This window comes from Desmodus rotundus, chromosome 8, assembly GCF_022682495.2.
Source record: "Desmodus rotundus isolate HL8 chromosome 8, HLdesRot8A.1, whole genome shotgun sequence".
NCBI lineage: Eukaryota > Metazoa > Chordata > Mammalia > Chiroptera > Phyllostomidae > Desmodus > Desmodus rotundus.
The window spans coordinates 4001061-4007775 of NC_071394.1; the positions used below are offsets into that span (position 1 = coordinate 4001061).

Here is a 6715-nt window from a genome sequence, read left to right on the forward strand (position 1 = left end):
TGTGAAGGGGGTTCAGCCTCAGAGAGCTGTAGTCTGAGGCAGATCCCACGCTCTCACACTACTGTAAGTGGTGGTTGTCGTTCCTCACTTCAGCCGTGCACCTGCTGAGTGTCAGCTATTGTTTTAAGCTTGTATTAACTTAGAGTCCTCAGAATGTATTGTTTTCAGAGACACGGAGAAGGTAAGCCGTCTGCCCAAAGCCACAGAGCGTGCAGCGGGAGAGGTAAAACCCACGCCTTTGAAATGGGGCTTCAGTGGCTGTCCCCTCAGTGCAGATGAGGTCAGTGAGATGCTTTGATACAGTGTGCTTGGGTGTAGGGTTTTTGTTTTGTTTCTGTGTTTTCCCCAGTGACCTTGTGTACAGGCACGAAAGACTCAGCGCCATCTTACGGCTGTAAATGGCTCCCTGGTGAGCACAGGGCTCGCACACAGGGACACTCTTGTGTCCCCTCCTCTCCACTGCCCTGCACAGTGCCGGGTAGGAAGGGCCTCTCTCAGTGCCAGGTGTCGGCGGGCAGAGGGAGAGCCTCTTTCCACACCAGACACCTCCCTGCGGGTGTCCCCTCAGGCACACCATGGCTTCCTCTCTCCAGGGCCTCTGCCCTGCCCTTCTGGAGAAGTGCCGAGGCGTATTCTTAGCACGTATGCAAGGGGAAGCTCAAGCCTGCCTAGCTCATGCGCTGTCTCTTCGCTTCTCCCCGGGAGCTGGCTGCCAACAGAGAGCTGGAGGCCTCGCTTGCTCTGGGCTGTGTGGAAAACTTGGCAATAGGGGCTGGGGGGAGGCTGCCCGATCCAGGAGTCTGGTGGCCAGGGGAGTGGAGCGGGCTCATTCCCAGGATCCAGGTGAAGAGCCCCACCCTGGGCTCCAGAAGCTGAGCACCACAGCCGCCTCCACTGACTGGTGTTTAGGGGGATCCTTAGACACTCCCATCTCACTCCAGATTTCTCTTTCTCGTTTCTCAGCCATTGAGAACTGGGACGAGGGAGAGAGGCATGGCATTTGCTGCCCTGCCAACCCCAACACTGGACCTAAGGGTGACTCAGTAACTTTTGCGTCACTTCTCTTTCTCAGAGAAGTCCACAGACCCCCCATCAAGTCACACACTCAACAGTGACAACTGAGATTCAAGCCCCTATCTGTCCTCTGTGCCCGGGGTCCTAACGAACCCAGGAATGAGCAGGTGCACGTGGAGTTCTTGGCACATCAGGGTCCCATTGCGCCCACCATCACAGCACATGTTCTGTAGGGTTTCTGGGGCGCAGAAACCGTCTCCCTAGATGCCAGGAGTTTCCAACAAGGCAGTGGCACCTCCAGCTATAGCTCCAATAAGCTGGGTGCCTGGCCCTTGAAACACAGCTCCTCCAGCTCTGCCAGCTGAGAGCCGTCAGCGCGGCACCGCTAGCCACTGCATCAGTAATTCACGGGGCCCGAGAAGCTGAGTTCTGCTCTTTGGGAAGGGCACCGCTCTTTCCGCCGCTCCTGGCGCTTCAGCCCGCACGATCTTGTTCAGGCAACTGCTTCTTTGTTGGCTGGGAAGCAGACCATCTATGGCATTTTCTGTCCTGCAAGAAATAAGTGAAAACAAACCCCCTCGATCCCTCGATGGTAGAGGACATCAGATCTCACTGTGACATTCCCCGAAGGTCAGAGGTGGGGCCAAGTGTCAGGTGCCCAGAAGAGAGGTTGCCTTTCTGGTGTGGGTGTAGCCGTGGCCTCCCCGATGACTAAGCTGCAGCCAAATGCTGGATTGCTGTAGAGAGGGTCTTGGCCTTAGGACACTCTTCTTCGTTCTCATTCGCTTTTTTAACAGAAGACATAGGAAGCAGGATCCACTTCCTCATGAAATTAATCCTTGGGTATTTGTTAAAATAGCTGCTTTCACCATTAATAAGAAGTGGAAGTCTGAAATCTTGTTTGATTACATTTCATGAATTTTTTATCGGAAGAATAAAGTAAAGCAAAACATGAGGGCTGTGGTGATGGTCTATTTCTAGAATAATTCAAGTGAAACAACAGCTGCTGCATGTTTGCTGACCGGCCCTCAACTGTCTTTCTTCGGCAGATACTGCGTAATGAGGCTTTGTTCCTTCTAACTCATGATGACCCTGAATTCTGTGAGACAAAGTGCTAAAATCACGCATGGTTCACAGTATCTTGAATCTTCTCAAGTTTTTACTTTATTTCCACCATTCTGGACAAAAATTCCAATGGTCTATTCTTGAGCCATCTTCAAAATACAACATATGAAACCTTTGTTAAAAATTTGCCTTGAGTATAGCCTTAGAGACTCACCTTCCTCATACCTCTCTGGTCCTCATATTCTTCCCTATTTGACATCCTCAGAGCAGGAAGTAGCCAGCTGGCGTCCACGTTCTCAGGTTCCTACTCACACACCTGGACTGAAACACCTGGGCTCCTCAGGCCAGGTTCGTGCTCGCTCTCTCTCTCTCTCTCTCCCCCTCTCCCCACCTCCTGCCTCTTCGCCCCTCTCCTTCCCTCCCTCCCTCTCATCTCTCCACAGTGTGATCAAGCTGTTTGGACTTTCCCAACCTGGCTTTAAAAGTCACAGGCTGTCAATTCTGCCACATCCTATTAGCCAAGAAAATCCCGAGCCTGCCTGGTTCAAGGGAAGGGACGTAGATGCTACCTCTTGATGGAAGGCACATCACAGGACATGCATTACAGCCACCACATAAGGTTATCCTTCTCTGAATGCCTTCTATGCCCAGATGCTGCCCTAACCCAGTAATGGCCTTTTCTCTCCTCCTAGCGATCACACCGCAAAGACCGCCTGCCCACCCTACTGAGGGGGATTGGGGTGCAGAGCAGTTAGCAGTCAGATAACCTCACGAAGGAACTGGGGAATTGGGACCCAGAGCAGGCCCAGCCCCCCACTCTGGCTGCCCCCTGCCCTCTCCGCACGGCTAGCATGCTGCGGGCTGTCAGGATGTCTCAGGTCACTGAATGAAAGAACATCGGATCTAAACTCCTTTAAATAGTAAATACTGCCTGACACAAATGTCTCTCTTGGGCTACATGTCGATCCTCTTCTTTCATTTCCAAAGGCTGACCTGGGTCATTACCTTACTCATTTATTTACACAAGTGTCTCTCCTCATGCATCTGTCTCAGACTCACTATGGCCCAGACCCTCGGCTGGGTGCTGGGGGAAGCAGTGGACCGGCCCCGCCTGGTCCCGGTCATCACCGAGTCTACACTGTAGAAAGGAAGACAGCATTTAAAGGACAGTGACATCATGGGTTAGTGAGTTACAGTTGCAATAAATATCACAAAGGGTGAGGATCTTTTCCCATTCTCTCCAATAGTGACACTGGTCCCAGGAGCTTCCCTGTTACTGAGGGGGACAGGCTGGTCCCCCACGGCCTGGTTGAGCCACCCACACTAGTGGTGCCGAGTGCAGTCAGCTGCGGCTGACCAGACCCCGGGCGTGAAGGCCGGCCGTGCTGCGGGCAGACAGCCGCTCCGAGTCACTTCGTTACTAGACTGGGGTTATGGTGTAGTAGTTCATCAGTCCCACGGACCATTGTTTAAAGCTCCACTTCTCAAACCCAGAGCCAGTTTCATGTGGGCAGGACAGTCCTTTGTCGTGAAGACTGCCCGGTGCTTGGAAGGTGGGTTAGCGGCGCCCCAGGTCTGTACACACTACGCGCCAGCAGCACCCGCCTCCCACTGTGACGATCAAAAATGACCCTCGGACGACCGAACTGTTCGCGGTTGAGAACTACAAGGTTAGACGCAAGCAGACACCAGGGCAAACCCGCGGACTTGGGAGGCACTGAGGAAGGATTTGAGAGCCCCCTGCACATGCTGTTGAGGTGGGCACCTGCGGGGCTCTGGGAAGTCAAGGGTACCACATACGTCCACTTGCTCACGGACGCCCGAGCTCCCAGGGCACAGAGGACGGACAGATAGGAGCGCAAGGCTCAGTTCCCTCTGCCGAGTCCCGCTTCCTGGCCGTGAGGGCTGGAAGAAGTCGTGATTCCGGGCTCATCTGTAAGATGGGCACACGCACAGTAAGTTCCTCACAAGACCTTTGTAAGCACCGTCATAATTTTTGCTGATGTTTATGAAGGGCGTATTATAATCTAGGGACTACTTTAAGTGTTTTTGCCCACTCGTTAACTGAACCCCACAAAAATCTCATGAGGTTAGTATGATTATTTATCTCTACTTTTTAGGTAAGGGAACCAAGAGTGTAGAACCCAGTGGTCTATGGTGTGTAAGGTGCTTGTGAGGACACACTGTTTTGAGCCACAGAGGGCACCGTCACTAGCTGATGGCAAATGGTCACTGCTGGCCACCCAGGTCCATCCCTACAAGGGGATTGGGCGGGGCGGGGAGGTAGAAAATAACATGCTAGTCGGGAAGCTAACAAACACAGACTATGCTCGCTCTTCTTGGTGCTGTGTGAACTGTGGAAATCCAGAGATGAGCAAGGCCCAAGCCTTGCTCTCAAGCCCCTGGAAGTCCCCACCGGTCACCCCAGTTTGAAGGCTCAAGCTCTCTCCACCACACTGCACACACCAACCGGACTGCACGTCCCAGAGCTGGTCGGAACTCACCTGATGACCAGGTGACATGATGACCGTCCATCCTTGAGGAAGGGTTGGAAGAAGAGGAGTCCACAGGCCAGCAGATCAGCGGAAGAAGCTGTGGCAGCACCCCAGAAGGGGTGGGGGCCTCTGTCCACACTGACCACGGGAGCCGAGCGAGGGTCTTACAACCTGTGTCATTCGGAACATTAAATAGTGTCAGGCGGCCCCTCATCAGCAAAACCATGCTGATGCACTAACTTATCCAGATGCCATAAAGACTGAACAGGACCAAATCCGACAGTGTGTGTGACACGGGGCGATGATGAGTTCCTCCATCGTTCTGGCTACTGTTATAATTGCTGTAAAGGAAGGAGCAGGGCAGCTCTGGAGAGCTGGGAGCTTTTCTTGCCCAGCGGTGTTCTCTAATGCCCCCACCCTCCCCCTGCGCCCCGAGGATAGTGCCCCTGCAAACACCGACCAGTCAAGGAGCTCCAGACCTCTCCTCGTGCCCTGAAGGAATGCAGAGCAAACGGGAAGCCCAGGAAGGCCAAGCAGTCCTCTCTCACGTTTTACAAGTTCCACCGGGATTTCCTTTCCAAACGAAGATGCTCTATTTCTATCCCAGGAAATAAAGATGTTGAAAATAAGAAAGTTTCCCTTAAGAGTCACTATTCAGTAGCTCAGCAGTTTTTCCTTTTTCTTCTCCCGTTTCCCCGTGCATCATCTGACTTACATTCCCTCCCCTGCCAAGATGCTATGCTCTCTTGCCAAGATGCGTTGAATACATTTAAAAAGGGGGGGAAATGGTCCCTCAAACCAAAGACCCCCACACCTAATAAACATTGTTCCTTCAATTCATTCATTCAGCAGATAACCATTTTGTCCCTACTATGTGCAGGGCACGTTCTTGGCACTGAACAAACATAGATCATTTGAAAAGTCTCCGTGCCCACGGAGCTCCCACTTGAGTGGGGAGAAACCAAGCAAACAAGTGTTATCATCTCAGCTAATACTAAAGACCAGTCACAAAATGAACAGGGCCCAGCAGTGGGCACTGATGGGAAGTGGGGGCTTCATCAGACAGGAGGTGGTCGGGAAAGGCCTCGCTGCACAGGTGGGTGGCATTTCAGCTTAAACCGAGGGAGGTCAGAAGACAAGGCACTCTGTCCTCACCGAACCTGCGAGGCAGGTTCTATTACTCTGCTCATCTGACCAAGGGGGCGGGGAGGGGAAGGCACGGGAAGGTCAAGTCCACATTCCTGAGTAGCATCCAAGGCATTTCCTTTCTCCTTCCTTTTTTCGTCACCTGCACGGGCAAAGCGCTCTAGGGTTTCAACTGTTTTCTCTAAAGGGCCAGATGGTAGACATTTTCAAAGGTACGAATTGTAACGTCCATCACAGCTACTCAGTTCTGCTGTTGTCATTTAAAACAACGGTCGTAGTTATTACATAAAGAAACGAGGATGCTGCGTTCCAATAAAACTTTATTTACCTGCGGATGGTAGGCCGACCTGGTGCTCTAGTGAGCAGGTCGCCGCGCCAGCTGAAGTGAATCTGTCCCCCCTTTCTGAGCAAAGCACACAGTCCTCGGTTAGACAACTCCCTGCCCGGCCTTCTGGGGTTCAGGTCCTGTTAACTTCTCATTGCGTTTTTCTGCTGTGCATTGTCATCTTGTATTAATGAAGGCGACCCCTAAAATTCTGCGGCTATCAAAGTAGGACCTCATTTCTTGCTCACGTGAAGTCCGAAGCTGTTGTCTGGCTAAGGAATATCTCCTTCGAGCAATCGTTACTGGAGCCAGCTTCTTTCCGCCCTGCGGCTCTGTCACCTTCACTGTGTTGATTCCCCGGTCACCCCGGGAACGGGGCAGCCGTGGACGGCTGAGCTGGGAGGGCAGGGGCAGAAAGCCACAGCTCTGCAGAGGCCTGCCAGCTGGTGCGCATCTGGAAACCTGGTCAGATTTTAACTAGCGATGTGGGGAGAGGGCAGCCGCTGAAGGAAGAGGACGAGGTAGCTTCCCCACCCATGCAGGGGCAGGGTGCTCTCTCTGGCTGCAGGAGCAGTAGTGGTGGGAGATTGGGACACCCACCCAAGGGTGTGCATAGTGCTTATGTGTCAGAGGAGGAGCAGTATGTGAAATAATCAACAATGAGTAAATA

At 52.7% G+C, this 6715-nt stretch overlaps 1 long non-coding RNA gene across 1 annotated transcript; it reads right to left on the reverse strand.

The window, feature by feature from the left end:
- Positions 1 to 3894: 3894 nt before the first annotated feature.
- Positions 3895 to 6361, reverse strand: LOC128781533 (uncharacterized). The gene is made up of 3 exons (XR_008427528.1): positions 6049 to 6361; positions 4584 to 4745; positions 3895 to 4012 (listed from the first exon to the last, which is right to left on the reverse strand). It is a non-coding gene; the product is annotated as an uncharacterized lncRNA (long non-coding RNA).
- Positions 6362 to 6715: the final 354 nt, after the last annotated feature.